Source organism: Panthera tigris, chromosome B2, assembly GCF_018350195.1.
Source record: "Panthera tigris isolate Pti1 chromosome B2, P.tigris_Pti1_mat1.1, whole genome shotgun sequence".
Lineage (NCBI taxonomy): Eukaryota > Metazoa > Chordata > Mammalia > Carnivora > Felidae > Panthera > Panthera tigris.
Genome location: NC_056664.1, coordinates 47,893,963 through 47,912,777, shown reverse-complemented (window position 1 = coordinate 47,912,777; position 18,815 = coordinate 47,893,963). Strand labels below are relative to the sequence as shown.

Sequence of the window (18,815 nt, the reverse complement as noted above, 5' to 3'; positions counted from 1 at the left end):
AGATCTTTTATTATACTCCCACGAGTGCATGAAGCTCTGCTTTTTTTAAAGTATATTTTCTTTGTTGTTCAGATTGGTTTATTTTTTATTTTTATGTTTTATCTTCAAGATCACTGATTCTTTTCTCTGTCCCTTCAATGCTGCTATTAAGTCCATCCATTGAGTTGTTTTCTAAAATTCCAGCTGTTGTATTTTTCAGTTCTAATATTTCCGTTTGGTTCTTCTATCTTTCCCTTCTCTCTCTTTTTAACTTGAGACTTTGTAATTTTTGTTCCACACATGTTCATAATGGCTTGTCCAAGCCTTTTCTTGATGGTTGTTTTAAATCTTTATCAAATATATCTTATACCTCCTTCATCTTGATTTTGGCATCTATTGATTATCTTTTTACATTTAAGTTGAGATCTTCTTGGTTCTTGGTATGATGAATAACTTTTATTTGACACGTGGACAGTTAGAATATTGTAAGACTCTGGATCTTAATTCAACCTTTTGTTTTAGCTACCTCCCAGTCACACTGCTCTGTCAGGGGAATGACAGAGGGTGCTGCCATGGTATTGATATTTAAGAATGGACCTTCAGTTTCTCGACTAGGCTTCCTTTGACCCAGATGGAGAGGGACCAGGGGAGGGCTCCTCAGTGTTCCTGGGTAGGCTGAGTTTCTGTTTGCCTTACTGGCCCTCTACTGATAACCATCCTGACTGACAAAGATAGGAATGCCTCTTATCACATATTACTCATCACACAGCCCTGCTGATATCACAGAGGGTTGGCTCATTACTGCTGGGTGGTGGTGAAAATCTTGACTCTTTACTAGGCCCCTGACGCCACTCAGCCATGCAGAATGGAGTGTCTGATTAATATTGGATGAGAGTGGAAGTCTGGGATGCCCACTTGGTCTCCACTAAAATTGAGGGGGGTGTCTCCTTACTGGCTCAGTGTGGATGGAAGTCCCAGCTCCCTGCTCAGTCTTCTGTGACATCACCTTATTGGGGTAGTATGTGTGTGTGCTGAGGGGAGCTTTGGTATACCTCAGATAGCCTGGTGAGGGTAAAAGTCTACATTCTCCACTTGTCCTTTGCTCGCCTTGGTGTAAGTGGGGCCACAGGGTTGTTTTTTTTTTTTTTTTTTCCTGTGGTATTTAGGTGCAGTAATGTGGTTGATGTCTAAAAGTTTTCTGTTCTGATAGGCTTCCTTCTTCCTGCTCCTTTAGCTAGAGAGAGACTGCTTTTGTTTTGTTTTGTTTTGTTTTTTTGATCTGCATCCTTTGGCAATTTTCAAGTATCAGCATCTTTGGCTCTAAGTCTGGGATATAAGAGATAAAAAGAAAACAGGTCTCATCACCTTGTCCTTTTGGGGGTTCTGAAGTCCCTAAGTAGTCTTAATCTTCCCATCTTTCAGAGTCTTCTTTTTCATTTCATTTTTATTTTATTTTATTTTATTTTATTTTTTAAAAAAATTTAATGTTTATTTATTTTTGAGAGAGAGAGACAGAGCGTGCCTAGGGGAGGGGCAGAGAGAGAGGGAGACACAGAATTTGAAGCAGGCTCCAGGCTCTGAGCTGTCAGCACCGAGCCTGACATGGGGCTTGAACTCGCAGACCATGAGATCATGACCTGAGCTGAAGTCAGATGCTCAACTGGGAGCCACCTAGGCACCCCTTCTTTTTTATTTTAATATATGTAATGTAGAGAGGTTTTAGTTGTACTTAGTAGGAGGAATGTGTATGTCTACTCTATCTTCCTGGAAGGAGATGTTTGATTTTTTTTTTTTTTTAAGAAAAGAAACATTATAATTTGAAATTTTTCTGTGAATCTTCCCTGGTTCCATTCCTCTCTCTTTCTTTGGTTTTTAATTTTTCTTTATTTATGTGTTTTTGTACAGTAGCTATCCTATAGGGATTTTTACAACTTGATTTGTTTATTTGTCAAAAATATTTTTTGAAAACCACGCATGTGAATATACAGACTTTAAGTTCATTAAGATTGGTGGCCACTTGGAGTTTAGGGTGATAAGAAACTGTTCAAAGCTGGGTTGACACATACATCTCAGAGAAATGGGCTATGAGTGTGCCATTTGCGGTCAGGAAATAGCTGTGACATTAATGAGTAGTAGCTGCTGGCAGAAGGAGAGGCCATGCCTGGTAGGTGTGGGAGATATCTGGATACTTTCCCAGGACTGTGCTGTCAGACCCATGGTACCACCACTGGACTATGACATGGTTGTGTAGAACAATCGCACATCTTTCTTGACCTCATGAAGTGTTCTAAATGCAGGCTGCAAGACCCTGGCAAATGTGTGTACTGAGTAGGGGAAGGCATAGGCTTTCCTCTAGACGGTCTCACCAACTGACTATGACAGAGAGGCTGGGCTTAGCCCTTCAATTAAATGTCCCAAATTGCAATGGCTCTTTTACAAAACTATTAGCAAGTATTTCCTTAGGAGTGGTTATATAATATGATTTAAAAATATACAAATAGGGGCACCTGGGTGGTTCAGTCGATTGGGCGACTTCGGCTCAGGTCATCATCTTGCTGTTTGTAGGTTCGAGCCCTGCATCAGGCTCTGTGCTGACAGCTTGGAGCCTGGAGCCCTCTTCATGTTCTGTGTCTCCTTCTTTCTCTGCCCCTCCCCTGCTCATACTCTGTCTCTCTCTGTCTCTCAAAAATGAATAAACATTAAACAAAATAAAAAAAATACCTAATATGCCTAAATGCTGATTGATGTGTGTGACCAGGGTCTTTTGAATTCTTTGGCTTTTCTGGGCTTTTCTTTGGTGTTCCAGAGGCCAGTTTGGACTGAACTGAATATCCAAATAATATCTGAATAATAACTGAATAATAATAATAATCTTACCATCTTAAGATGGTAAGATATTCTTGGCTTTCTCGGACACTCAGTGACATTTAAAGACTACTGGGGCTTAGCTTTGTGCATATCTCAACTAATTAATACCAAACAATAATTGTAGGGCTTTGGTCTAGAGAATTCTAATCAGCCTTGAAGCCAATGAACCATTAAAAAGATTTCTACATTGAAGCCCACTTCACAAATGAGAGTTGTATTTTTTCTGTGTGAGGCTTATACCCAGACATCTTTGGGATCTTAAACATCATGATTTTTCATGACAAACTTTCATTAGGTTGGGGAGATATTACAATAATAATCTTTTTGTTATAATCTTACTTATATTTTTCTATTCCCTTATTTCTATAATTGATGGCTAGGGATTCTTTACTGTTTTTCTTCTTTTCTTTCATTTTATATTTTTATTTTACCAAGATTACATTTATGTACCTTTGAGCAAAAATATTTGAGCCACATGACTGAGCTAACGTTACATTTAGAAGTTATTTTATTAGGCTGCATTTTAATTTTATTCCATTTGTCCTCATTAAACAACTGTTTGCCCCCTCAGGCATTTTAGTGCTAACTTTCTGACTCTATATTGGTTCCCAGGCTGTAAAAGTTGAAGCTTATTTGAATTTTTTGCCTAGGACTCTTTTAAAAATACATATAAAAAAACAACTTGAGATATTCTAAATGTTTTGTATGTATACCTGCTTTGGTAACATAATATTTGTTTTACACCCAAGGGATAATATCCTTAAATGATAATAGTAGCATCTGAGTAGATAATTTTCTCTAAAAGGGATGGATGTGTGTATGTGTGTGTGTGTTCCTAAAAAGGATATGTGTGTATATACATTTATGTTTATACACATGAATGTGTAGATATAGATATCTATCTATCTATATAGTTGACTCTGGAACTATTAATATGGGTTTGAACTGCATGGGTCCACTGTTACACAGATTTTTCTATAAATACAGTACTGTAAATATATTTTCTCTTCCTTATGATTTTCTTTTTTTTTAAAAAGTTTATTTATTCTGAGAGAGAGAGAGTAGGGAGGGGAAGAGAGAGAAGTAGAGAGAGAGAATTCCAAGCAGGCTCTGCACTGTCAGTGTAGAGCCTGATGCAGGGCTTGAACTCACTAACCCATGAGATCATGACCTGAACCAAAATCAAGAGTTGGACACTCAACTGACTGAGCCATCCTGGTGCCCCATGATTTTCTTGTATTTTTTCTCTAGCTTATTTTTATTGTAAGAATACAGTATATAACAAAATATGTATGTGGTAATCAACTGTTTATGTTATTGGTAAGACTTAGTAGTTAGGCTTTTAGTAGTAAAGTTTTGCGTGACTCCAAAATTATATATGCAGCTTTTTCTACTGGTGGTGGGGGAATTGGTGCCCCTAACCCTTGTGTTGTTCGAAGGTCAACTGTATGTATTTGTGTGTATGCAGTGTATAAATTTACAGTGTGTAGATTCTGCCTAGGACTACATGAAGCCAATGGGTCCCTGTGGTGTTCAAACTCCATCCTTAGACACCATTTTCTCCCCCCGCCATTCCTCTGCCCCTTCCATTCACTTTTCCCCCTCTGCAGTACTTCACTGGAGGAACAGGAAGGAACAGGAAATAGGGATGAAGAGCTGGAGAGAGAGGATGTGGGCCATTCTCATAATCTTTTCTGAACAGTCCACATTTTCCACCATGCTGGAGTTGTATTTTTCCACTGCTCTTTTCTACTCTTCTCTGGGTTGGAGGTAGTGGTGGTGGTGGTGAGAAATGAATCTAGATACCTGGTTCTTGCCAGTGTAAAATTATATTGTTACAAATTCTCATTGTATAGAAGTCCTTCAATCTCTGTGGACTTTTTTTTTTTTTTTTTAAAGTAGGCTTCATGCTATGCACAGAGCCCAATGTGGGGCTTGAACTCACAACCCTGAGATCAAGAACTGAGCTGAGATCAAGAGTCAGATGCTTAACTGACTCAGCCACCCAGGTGCCCCTCTGTGGACTTTTTGTTAAGGGATTTAACAGTTGCTTTAAATTAAGAGATTGATTTTCATCTTTAGGGTACTTTTCTAGATTTAAATATGTAATTTATCTTTTGTTTTTTCCTCTTTTTATCAACATCTTGGTACCTTAACTGCTTTATAATTTCCTTCCTCAGGTTTCTTCCTCTTCCCAATCTTTTTGCCCTCTGAAACTATTGTGGCAGAGATCAAGTTCAGAACTATATAAATAGCTGAAGAGAGTTTTCTTTTTTTATGTTTATTATTTATTTTGAGAGAGAGCATGAGCATGAGTGGGGGAGGGGTAGAGAGAGAATTCCAAGCAGGCTCCATGCTGTTAGTGCATAGCCCAATGTGGGGCTTGATCCCATGAACTTTGAGATCATGACCTGAGCCGAGATCAAGAGTTGGATACTTAACTGACTTAACACCCAGGTGCTCCTTAAAAGAGTTTTTCAATAGCAAAGGAAAATAATTTCCTTTTTGTTGTTCAAGCTATCAAAATTCTTACTTTATTTTCTGTATTAGTGCCATATTCATGGTATGTTCATTTGAATTAGTTTTGTACATTTTCTTTTTACTTAACTGGAAAGAATTTTAGTCAGTGTGAACAACAATTTCATTTACTGTATCCACACATATCAAAACTCCCTCTTCCAATGAAATCGGTTACTTGCCCAAGCAAAAAAAACCACTATATGATCATGAATTTTATACCTTGTTGTAATAACTTCAATTTTTATATTTGTTGGTGGCTACTGAATTTTGATTTTGGAATATCCTACTAATTAAGACAATTTTCATAGTGTAATAAAAAAATTTCTCAGCCATATGATTAACTAAAGGAAAGAATGTAAAGTAACCCTACTGAATATGTGTGTGTTGGGCACGCACTAGAAGTAACATAGGTGTGAACTCTTAACCATAGGTAGGTACTGAAGAATGTAAAAAGCTGAATAACTGCTTAATTGTTCTTAAGTGATTAAAATACAGTGTTGCGGGGCACCTGTGTGGCTCATTTGATTAAACTTCCAACTCTTGATTTTGGCTCAAGTCATGATCTCAGTGTTCATGAGTTTGAGCCCTGCATGGGGCTTTGTGCTGACAGCACCGAGCCTGCATGGGACTTTTCTTCTCTCTCTGCCCTTCCCCGTGGTTGCACTGTCTCTCCCTCCCTCCCTCTCTTTCTCTCTCTCTCTAAATAAATAAATCTTACCATATATATATATATATATATATATATATATATGTAAGAAAAAGAAATGGAGCCTAGAGTTGGAAGTAATATGGCAAATAGGATGTTCTGAAGGATACAGCAAATTTTCAAAAATGTGTAACTGATAAATGCAATCTTAAAAACTATATATATATGTATATTAGTGTTGCCTAGGGATGAAGAATACCTTAATCAAGGTTTAGGACTTTTATTGATCCAACACTTTAAACATTTGGAACCCCATCATAGACAATATTATAATGATAATGTGATAATGATAAAAATGTTGTGAATTTCATGGACAAGCAGGCTGATTTAACAGAAAGACTCCTCACAGCTTTTTTCTGTTATAATTATGTGACCTTGGGATCGTCTTGAACAAGTTGTGAACGTCTAGTGCTCATCTCTAAAATGGGGAAGCAGTAGATGGCACAGTGAAGTTGTACATTGGTTGCTTTCTTACCTACATGACAAAGATCACAACTCAAAGTAACTGTTGGGATATTCTTTAAATTTACTATTACTGTCACCAAATAAATTGGTTTATGCCTCTCTTTGAAGTAGAAGAAAGAGAATTTGGCTCTTCGATAATTTATTGGAAGTGTCTTAATACAGTTCATATATGGAACAAAAGCCATGCCTACATAGGAAAAATGGCAATAAGAAAAGAATTGTGTTTCTCTGTTTCTGTTGGGGGGGGCACCTCTTTATTATGTATTAGGAAAAGGAGCTAAGTATGTTACACAAACTGGGTTCATGTCCTAGCTCTGCCACATACCGGTGTCATTTAACCTCACATTTCCTTGCCTCAAAACAATGGTGTTAATGCCTGCCCTGCCTAATTCATGGTAACAGCATGAAGATTAATTTACATTCATTTCCTCTTTTAACTCACACTGCACAAGATCACTTGGAGGTGCAGGAACCTACGGGTTACTCTCCCATGTGAAACAGTGCTTTGCATTGCTTGTAGTTTTTAAGATTGCATTTATCAGTTACACATTTTTGAAAATTTGTTGTATCCTTCAGAACATCCTATTTGCCATATTACTTCCAACTCTAGGCTCCATTTCTTTTTCTTAAGCAAGTGAAATATGCATAAAAATGTGAGGATGCTTCAGTTTGTTCCAGAATGATATTTTGATGCATAGTACTGGAAGCATAAAACCGACTTGGTTGGGACTAATAAAATTTAATGTTTTTTCCCTTATTCACAAATGTTAATGATCCTTTCAAAAAAAATCTCAGTTTTACAAGATAAAAATGGATAGTTTAATGTCATCTTATTCCAATCCTTGTTTTTGAACATTTCAGTATTTGTTAAACTGAAGTGTCTGTCGGTAAATAATATTCACTCATACTTCTTGCTTTTTCTTTTTAATGTTTTGAAAAATTTGACTCTGATGGAAAAATACTGATTAACTATTCCAAAACTATTTTGATCATATTCCAAGACCCAAGTGGTGCATGAATAAGTTCTTTAAGTTTTATATTTTAAAAATAATTGGATCTTTCTAATCCTAGGTGTCCATGTCCCATGTGTTAGCTGGCACAGAACTAAGTAAATAACCCTTTTTTGTATTTGCATTTTAATTTCCCCTTAACGGTTTTGCAATCTATGTTTTCATACAGAGAATATGTCTGCATTATAAATAGATGTCACTTGAGCTGTCATTTCAAAGATCTATGATAGGATTCTGAAAGTCTAGAGACAATGTTTAAAGTGGCAAATTTAGTTAGAGTTTTTGAAACATTTTTTTTAACTGTGCCCCTTAAGATGAAACATTATATAACCCCTAATTGATATCATAACTTGTGGTGTACTACTTATTAATATGAATTACATGCATGCATCAGTTTGATTTAAAGTTTACAAGATAGTTTTTAGACAAAATTATACATACAGCATAAAACCGGATTTTCACCACACTCCCCTTTGATTTTGTGCATACATAATACATACATACATAATGTTTCATAAATACATTCTATCAGTACAGATAGAGTTTTCCCAAATACATGTCATTCTTCTAATAAAAGCTAAAGACATTTTATATAATCCGAAGGATACATCATATAAGTGAAATAAGCCTCTGGAATGTTTATTTCACATTAATGCTTGAATTAACTGTGACTTTGGTGGATTTTTTCGTTGAATTATATCTTTTTGTAAATTCTGTTTTAAAAATGATATTACATTGTTCCTGTTCCTTGCTGAAGTATACTTTGCAGTGGGAAATATTATAAACTAAACACTTCCCATCTGGCCCTGCCAGGGTGAATGTTTCCCTCACAGCCTTGACTTGCAGTCGAAGCTGATGTGAGAGTATGTCATGGTTGTTTTGACAGTCCGGTCATCCTAATCCAGGGATCCGATCCCTATGGTTTGTCAATTATCCTGCTAACCCTACAGCGAGAGCAACACTCAAGGCACTGAACTGTCAACCAATAACCAAGAAATAATGTCAGGAGCCAGAGAGGCAGGAATGAGAGAGGGATGCTTTTGACAACAGAAGTCTGTATCATTCAACATTTATTTTATTTGTGGGAGCTCATAACAAATTAATTATGAGAATCACATGATGAAATGTCATCCATTGCTTTGGACATTCTTTTGTGTCTAAATTTAAAAAGCAAGGATTTGGCTGCTTGTATAAGTTTTCCTAGCATTCGGTTCTGGAACATAATTCTATATAGAAAATGGCTAGATCACCTGAACTTAATTTGATTGTTAGTGAGTTTTGTTTTCTCACCTGCTTCATGTTTACTGTAAGGTCTTTAGGAAAAAAAATATGATGCGCCTGGGGATTATGTGTGTGCTCATGGAAATAATTTTGAAAGTTACTCGGAGTCCCATTAATATGGAAATGAACATAAATATGGGGTGTGAAATTGTGCCTTATGTGTCACAAAAATGCATACAAATCCAAGAATTTCAAAGGGAAACGTATTTTTGAACAATTCTTGATCATTAATAGTTTAAAAAAAGAAATAGAAGGGACTTTTAAGTGACAATGGTATCTATCTTAAAATGAGAAAATGATAATGAGGCTGTAAATCTGTAACTGCTCTTGAATAGGGCCCGGTGGAACTCTTGAGTGACATCAGCCAAAGTCTACATGGCTTTTGATTCTGCTCTAGTTTGCAGTCTGTGTTTTATGCATGTATCAGTTCAAATATCTGTGTATATATCAATTCAAATATTATGCGTACATAAACTAAGTGGCAGACCATGATTAACCAACGCGAGCCTGGGATCAATTTTCAAATACATGTTTTATTGCTGTATCCAAATGAGACTTTTTACCTGTATGTCTTTACTTAGGAAAATATTGAATGAGTCAAAATTCCTGCTTCATAAAATGCAAAAAGTTTGAAATTTAAATACATTTTGTGAAATTCCAATAAATATTCATACTGGCTCTTAGGATTTAATGACTACAGAACTTATTTTTCCTGGTTTGAAAATTATAAAGTTACTTATAAAATCATGCTTATTTTGGACAGTTCCCAAAAATAAAGAAGAAAGAAAAACACAAACATAATGTAGACATTCATATGTATATTCGTTTAGAATATATATATCAGATACTCTGGTTTCTCTTCAGATCGCATAAATCTTTCGCCTTTTACTAAAGAATATATATATCAGAAAAAAGATCACATTATATCGATAAAGTTGTACCCAACTTTTTTTTATTTAATGCATATGTTCCCATATTATAAAAAAAATATTTGAAAATAAAATTTTGACACTGTTATATTTTAATATATGAATATAGCATAATTCACTTAAGTAAGTCTCTAATGTTGAGTTTCATATTAGTTAAATTGGAAATGATATAAAGTGATTGCAAGGGATAACTCTTATTTCTGATTTAGTTTAGACTTATTTCTGATTTTCATTTTAGGATGGGTTTGTTTCAGGTAAAATTATAAGTCAAGGAGTATCAATAAGTTTGATCATCTGGGAGGACTTCAAATCTTATTTAAAGTTAATGATTAGCTCTTAAAAAAAAAAAGAGGCTCTTGGCTGGCTCAGTGGGTGGAGCCTGTGGCTTTTGATTTCCCATTGTGAGTTTGAGCCACCTTCTGGGTGGAGAGACTACTTAAAAATAAAATGAGGAGGGCACCTGTTGGGATGAGCGCTGGGTGTTGTATGGAAACCAATTTGACAATGAATTTCATATTATAAATAAATACATAAATAAATAAATAAATAAGCAAGCAAAAAAATATAATCTTTAAAGAAATTAAAAAAAATAAAGTTAATAATTAGCATTAGAAATTTCCATAGCTCCTTAATATATTGTTAATTTCTTCTTTTTAGGTTACTGCAGGTGTAGTTGATTAGTAATTATTAGTTATTTGTTAGGTTTTCTGATAAAACAGAAACATGTCATGGCTGAAGAATAGCATTGGGGACATTAGAAGAAATATTTATATTTTTTTAAAGTTTATTTTTATTTAGGGGCACCTGGGTGGCTCAGTGAGTTAACAGGCAACTTTGGCCCAGGTCACGATCTAAGGGTTCATCAGTTCAAGCTCCATATGGGGCTCTATGCTGACCACTTGGAACCTGGAACCTGCTTCAGATTCTGTGTCTTCCTTTCTGTCTGTCCCTCCCCTTCTCATGCTCTCTTGCGCTCTCTCAAAAATAAATAAACATTAAAAAAATGTTTTTTAAAAGTTTATTTTTATTTATTTTGGGAGAGATAGAGAGCAAGTGAGGGAGGGGCAGAGAGAGAGGGAGACAGAATCCAAAGTAGGCTCTGTCAGCACAGAACCTGATGCTGAGCTCCAACTCATAAACCATATCATGACCCCAGCTGAAGTCCAGGAGTCATGCAATGCTTAACCCACTGAGCCACCCAGGCGCCTCAGAAATATCTATGTTTTAATCTAGGTATTATTTCTCTGTGCTAGTGGCTTAATCAAAAACTAATATGGTGGATGGCAGATTCCACGTTTGCGGGTTCAGATTCCACTGTTACTTCATGTAAAATATACTATATTCTCAGACAGACTCTGTGCTTTAATTTCTCCTTCTGTAAAATGAAGGATTGCCCAAATGATTGCCCACCTCTTTGAGTTGTTGAGAGGATTCAATTAGGAAATGTGCATCATCTCCTTCATGCAGTGCCTGGCACATAGAGAGCCTCCAGTGAATGTCAGCTGCTGCTATTACTGGAATACAGCCATTAGCAAATAAAAATGTATTCAGATTTAACAAGCATTGCATTTCTTGTGAGGAAGTCAAGAATAGCAAATATTTTCATTAGGTACATAATACCTGGTTAAAAAAGCTTTTCTTTGTAGCAATACAAACTTTTTTTTTTTTAGAAAAGTACAATGTAATATAGTAGCAATTATTCTTGCCTGCTGGGAGCAGCAGAGAAGAGAGATCCTAGTAAGTGTCTTTGTGTTATGTGTTCTATGTCTTATTAGCTCCACGTGTAAGGATGCTACATTGGTTTTATGTAATGTAGTCCAGAGCTGCTTCAACTTTAATGAGTCATTTGGGGATCTTACTAAAAGGCAGATTCCGTAAGTCTAGGCTAGGTCCTGAGATTCTGTATTTCTGGCAGATCTCAGGTGATGCTGATGGTCCAATAGGTACATTGAGTAACAAGGATTTAGAATAAAAAATGATGTTAGTGAAGTTTGATAGTGAGTTTTTAAATTCAAAAGAAAAACCTTGCATATTATAAATTTGAGTCCTCTCAGTGTCTTGCAAAAGTGGGAAGTTAACACAGTTACATAAAACTAATATCCTCAAACAATTGGCAGTGGGGGAGAAGAACAGCATTTAAAAAAAAAAAAAAAAAAAAAAGAAAACCGAAACTCTCCATCCACTGATCTTTGGCTGTCTGCAAATACCAAATGAATATTTGGTGCCAGGCTGGGTTTTGTTTTTTCTTCCTCTCTGGCTGCTTCTCAATGTCACTGCCCTCACAGAATGGTGTGGTTTCTTTCAGCTGGCCTCCACCAAGACACAGAAGCAGTAATCACATCATATCAATATTGTTTAATAATGACCATGATGAGGACACAGACATTCCTCACATCAGAATCTTTGCTCTGACTGCTTTTGGCCTACTATCCTCACCTGATTATTACAGAGTAGGTATGCAGCCCGGAGGTGTATAAAATATTGCACAACTTTTCCAAATCTTCTGTGAACATCCTTTACTCAAAGACTTAGAAAATTCTATTAACACAAATATGGATCATTTATAGCATAGAATTTGTGTGCATTAAAAAACAGTACGAAAACTTAATGGTAGACCACCTCTGTCTGTGTTCCTATACCCCAGGGATATTATTTCACATTATTGTGCCTTTAAAAGTAATTTCAAGGAGAAAATATGAAAGCTATTGGGAGTGAAAAGAACAAGAGAAGAAACCCAGGGAGGCACCATGATAGGAAAATTGATATAAGTCAAAATACTTAGTTTCTAATCCTTGCTTTGCCATTCACATCCTTGGCCAGGCTTTATCTCTGTGGGCCTCCTCAGTTTCTCATTTGCAAAATGAAACAGACTGAACAGCCTCCAAACGCTGGCTCTCTATGATTTTATGATTGAATTATTCTTTTCTTCTGAGACTTTTACCCTAATTCATAGGTGGCCAGTTGACTGTTTTGTGTGGTAGAGCCTTCCCTAGCCCTGGCTCCTATGGTAGTCTCCATCTGTGACCAGCACTGTCAGTCATTCTGTGATTATTTTCACTGTTCTGCAGAGTCAAAGGCCTACCCTAGAGATGGAGTTTCATTTGAAATACAGTTGAGTGTACATGACGCTAAAAAACGTGTTACCCCACGTGCAATGGGGTAAGTCTCTGAGAGAATTTACCCCCTGAATTTAGGGTATCAATGAGGCAGTGTAAACCACCAGAACAGCGACTTGACAATTTGTCACTCAACTTCAGCAAAACTATAGAGGAACAGCACAATGAATTAATGAATAGCAACAAATCCCCACGACAACATGTTAGTTCATTAAAATTTTATCAGCATTCTTCCTAAGGAAAGTGTGCCTTCTGTTCTATGTTGAGTTTCTTCAACATTGTTTTACAGCCAATTCACAGCATTCTGGTGCTTCAAAATTAGTTCCTGTGGAGAGTGAGATACACATAGACTCTATATTGTGTCACACATGGGTCTCCTGGGTGTCACGATGAAATATTGCCTGCATTTTTGTGTATCTTATGGCTTAAACATTAACAAGCATTTCCCCACTGCCTTTTTTTGAGAGTACGTTAATTAGCTGAAAATCCATCTTTGTGTTAATTTTTAGCAAATGTATTAAATTGCATTTCATAAATATTTTTCTAATACTCAACAAAAAAAACATCAAATTGTATGTGGTGGTGGTGGGGGGGATAGCAGAACATTTTTGCTTCCTGCCACAGTGGCATTTTCCCTCTGGTTTTGGAATACACAAAGTAACTCATGAGCCTGGATAATTTCCTTGTATTCTTTTCCTCTCTTTGAAAATGTTTTTATGTATAATCCAGATGCCAGTGGTCTGGGTGTTCCTCTATCTTCCAGCATAGGAAGGGATATATTTCCCTTTTATAATTAAAAAAATCTCATAACCCCATCCTATAAACAATAGGGAATGCAGCACAATTCTCAATATTTTCTAGGGCTTTGAGATGATTATATTCTATTTAATTTCTGCTATGAGTTCTACTGAATTCCTAATTTCACGCATGTCTCTCCTTTTATAAAAGTATCTAAATGGACACCTATACAGAAGTCAGCCTTCTTTACTTTATTGACCACAAATTGAGGATTATGGCAATTTAGCAACCTCTTTATTTACCTCCACAAATTGATGATTATGTATTGCTGAAGAATGTGAATTTAGAACATTCATCAATATATATATGACCATCATGAAATCTGTTTTTTTTGGCACAGAAATTGAAGGAATGATTTTTTCACATGTCATTAAGTGGGTTTACACTGGACTTAATTATGAATTTGTGAATCTGTGTAACCTTTGTATTATAAATTTTAGAGAAGTATCTCAAATAAAATCACAGAAATCTGTGATTGACCTTGACCTAAAAATCATTTTCTACCATATGCTAAAAATAAACAGACATACACAGCAAAATTTGTGTATAAGGATATTAATGACAATGTTGTTTATAACAAGAAAAATGGACCTAATCTAAATATCTGATAAAAGTTAGTTAATATAATTTGTTACATTCCTAAATCGAATACTAGTCTGTCATTAAAAATAATGAGATAAATCATGATTTCCTGACATAGGGAATTATTCATAATATATTGGTAAATTATAGGAAAGTATAACATGATTGTATATTTGTCCCAGAGTGTCAGTAAATATGTGAATATTTGTGTGAGATAAAGTCTATAAGACAAAACCAGAAAGTTAATAGTATTGACCACTAGGATGTGGGATTTAAGGTTGATTTTTTTTCTTTACTCTTATTTTCTAATTTTTCTCTCATGGCCATGTAATACTTAGTAAAATCTTAAAAAATAAAAAAAAGTGTTTAATCATAAATTTTAGAAATTTTAGAAAAACCAATTGCAAGGCTCACTTTTTTTTTTGAGAGAGCAAACAAAGGAGAGAGGCAGAGGGAGAGAGAGAAAGAATCTTTTTATTTATTTTTATTTTTTTTATTTTTCAATATATGAAATTTATTGTCAAATTGGTTTCCATACAACACCCAGTGCTCATCCCAAAAGGTGCCCTCCTCAATACCCATCACTCACCCTCCCCTCCCTCCCACCCCCCATCAACCCTCAGTTTGTTCTCAGTTTTTAAGAGTCTCTTATGCTTTGGCTCGAGAGAGAAAGAATCTTAAGCGGGGCTCTACACCCAGTGTGGAGACCATCGTGGGGCTTGATCTCATGAATGTGAGATCATGACCTGAGCTGAAATCAAGAGCTGGACACTTAACTGAACCACCCAGGTGCCCCAAGAATCATTTTTATAGGATAAATAAATGCATCAGAATCTATTTGCATTATATATGGCAAGATATCTTAACAGCCCCACTATAGGCATTTTAGTTCAAATAATTCTTTGTTGTGGGAGCTGTCCTGTGTATCGTGAGATACTTAACAGCATCCTTGGCGTCTACTTACCTGATGCAGGTAGCATCCTCCAGTTGTGACAGCCAAAAATGTCTCCAGACATTGCCAAATGTCCCCTGGGTGGGAGGAGGGGCAAAACAACACCCAGTTGAGAACCACTGATTTACAGGTATTGATTGATTGATTATACTGTGAACCATGATTCTTAATTTGTATGTGGAACAATTATCTTCCCTTACATATTCATTCTTCCAGTAATATTTCGTCATTTCATGCCTCCATATTGAAGGGGAAGTTGCTTTTTCCTTTTCTCAGAGACTGAACTAGAGTAAATTGACAAGGTGATCCAAGGCTTGGATCACTGAATCTGAAAGGATTATCTGTCAGTGTGATCACCATGGCTAATTGCTCAAATCAGAGCCATCACTTGTACTCCAAATCAGAGCTTGTACTCCCAAACTCATGGGCTCCACACCTGACATTTACCTTAACAATAGGAGAATGTCCAGCCAGCTCATTCTAGAGTCCAAAATTTAAAAATGATTTACTGTAAATATAGTATGTTATTATTTCCAATAATTATACTGACTCTGAAAAATATATGATTCTTATGATCATGAGACATGGCTTTGAGTTCTGAGCCTGCCACTTTCCTGTTAACATGAATATGGACAAGTCTTTAACCTCTTTTAGTTAAAGTTTTGTCATTTGGAAATAAGGGTAATATTAGCAGTCCCACTTAATTACATCATTGTAATAAATAACAAGTGCATTTATAGCTTAAAAGTGCTGTGTAAACTGCCAAGGACTCCATGCCCATTGGGAATTCATTTCTCATGAAGGTTATTGGTAGCTGAGGTTGCTACGGCAACCTTTCTGGTTTGTAATGTTCCAAAAGCAATGCCCAATATATACATGGCATCTATTTACACCTAGAAAGCAAATAGGGATAATTAAGGAATTTAACTTGAATTATTTAACTGGTGTCTTCTGAATGTCCCTGTTCCCTTTGTCATGTTTCAGTGCTCATAGTAGAAATGAAATAAGTCTCAGATGCTGGTGGATATGGAATATAAAACTAAAGCAAATAAGAAAGGGAGAGAAAGTAAAATAAAGGTGAGTTCTTAAAAATATATAGCATCACAGAAATTAGAAAACACATGTTTGAGCTCATTTCAAGAATTACCAGTGTGAGATTTCCTCTGATAGTTGTTTTCCCTGCTTTATTCAACTCTGTTAAAATGAATCAACCAATGGGGCTTCTGCCATATCCCCCAGGAGCCTCTGCTACACTGTAATATAACTAAACATTAGAATATCTTTTTCTGATTAGCTGTCTCACAGCTTCTCTCCAAAACATCCCCTGTGGATTTCAGAAAATTATAGCAAGCTAGCATCTGAACAAGAATGGAAGATATGCCAACTCCTTTGCCTGATAACTACTATGCCTGCTAAGTTCAAGATTGTACTTTGACAACTTTAAGAAAGCAATAATAAAATGGATTTTAAAACATATATCAGCCAACTACTTGCTTTGACTTTCATGTATTCTTACTTTTCAGTTCTTCAAAGTTAAGATATAAGGTCAGATTTAGATATGGTGCCCAAACAGAAGAGGATAATAAATACTTGAGTAAAATGTGGGATATATTCATGTGTGCATGTGTACGTGTGTGTGTGTGTGTGTGTGTGTGTGTGTATTAAATAATCCCTGCAAAAGGACATAGGGGTATTATGGTTCCAACACGACAAACCTATGTAAACTAATATTACTTTGCTTTCCACCATGTGCAAAGAAAATGCAGCAAGTTCTCTGATTAGCAAGAAAAACATTTTCAAATTAGTTTCCAAGGACAGGGAATAAATTTGGGATTAACTTCTTTTGTTTAGTTTTGTTTGGTCTTCATGGGGAGTAACACACATTTGAGAAATGATCAAGGGATAGCTTTAAGAGAGTTAACAGCCATAAACTTATAGGTATACAGATCTAGAAGGGAGTTAATGTAATTAACTGAGATGCGAGAAATGGCATGAGAATCCTCAATTTGTCTGGGGAAATGACTGGATCCATTTTTGATAGTTATTCTGTTATTGACAGAATATGCACATACATATCTAATCATTTAGCAAGCAGATGGAATTGACAATGCCATGACCAGGAATGAAATATATGGGAAAATTGATGTGGACTTGACTGCTTATGCTAATTGGAATTTTTAAGAGTGAGTGAGATGACCAAGGTCAAAAAGGAAGCATATGAAATTGTCAAACTTGTCCCTATTATTACTTATTATTATTACTTTTTGCATTTTTCGTCTGTCTTTCACACTAGACCTTAAGCTCTGTTGCGGAGCCTGCAATAGTCTTGTTTACCATTGTATTCTAGAGCCTAGCATCATGCCTGGGGGGTGGCATCCCTGAAAGAATGAACAAAAGCAGAGGTTATTCATAAGTTCATACAGAAAGTAACTTGGGTTTTGTCATTGCTGTTAGTGATTTTACCTGGAGTGATCTCATCAACCAAAGGATTTAAAGGTCATTTTGCCTCTCCCATCATATAGGCTTTTATATTCTTTATTTAAGGATTTGTGAGTGGCATTGGGTTAGGAATAAGAAATTATGTCTCTCTGTTTCAGAACAGATGGAGCTTGACTGTCATGAAAACACCATTCTCATTTTGTACCAAGGCTCTGTGCTCCACAGGCAGTTATATAGGTAGGATGTACTTAGAAGAAAAGGGTGTGGTGCTTTGGTGCTTCTGTGTAGGATTAATCCAGACTCAGCACGAGTCTCTCTCGACCAGGAAGGGACTGTGAAGGTGGACTGGTCTTTTACCTATTGCACTGAGGTCTGGGTGACCATGGGTTCACCATGTTCTGGTGATTGGCATGTGGGAGGAACTGCTGGTATGCCATGACCAGGCCAGGCTAGACTGCTAAATCTTCTGACACCATCCTTCACACTTTCCTGGCTGCTGGCCAGATGCAGAGGACCTGTGAGGAAGCTGGAATCCTGCAAGATAGCAGAGACATGGAGGGATGATTGCATGGAAAAGAGTTCCATTCCCAAAAAACTGCCTGGAGCCGTGACATGAGCAAGAGATACATCCTTACTATATTAAGAGCACTAGTAAGTTAAATGGTCAGCATGCGAGTGAGGTTAGTGCCCTGTGTCTTACTCAAGTCCTAGTACATGAATTGTTTTTCGTTTTTTTTTGAAGTAATTCTTCCTCTCATCATTTTTTTGGTCTCAAAGTGATTTCTGAACACATAGTACAATGGACGTGGGAGATATGGAAGAACTTCTGTCTGTGCGTTCAACTAATGTGTGTTAATGTATTACCTGCTCTGAGGAGGAGGAGTAAAATTCTCCAGATCTGCTGTTTTAGCTCTCAGATTGCCTCTAACTCCTAGAAGGAAGGGAGAAGGTAACTCTTCCCCCTGATAGTCTTCATATGTTAGATGATAAATAGCTACTAATTAATAAATGAAATTTGTATCCATCAGTTAAGTTGGAACTTATCTCCTTGTGTGGTCTTCAATTATTTGGTGAGGAACTTTCTGCCAACTAAGGACCTCTCCCTAAGTTTGAAACTTCTTTGACTTAACCAGGATCATTATTCTCCTTGCAGAACAAAGGAGAGAAAGA

General features: G+C 36.3%; 1 long non-coding RNA gene across 2 annotated transcripts; it reads left to right on the top strand.

Annotated features, from left to right (window-relative positions):
• The first annotated feature begins 857 nt into the window (after positions 1–857).
• On the top strand, positions 858–16,651 carry LOC122238652. Of its 2 annotated transcripts, none has more exons than XR_006217680.1 (3): positions 858–1,092; positions 16,191–16,283; positions 16,501–16,651. It is a non-coding gene; the product is annotated as an uncharacterized LOC122238652 (long non-coding RNA). The 2 variants fall into 2 exon arrangements; XR_006217679.1 differs by lacking the exon at positions 858–1,092 and adding an exon at positions 12,068–12,208.
• Positions 16,652–18,815: the final 2,164 nt, after the last annotated feature.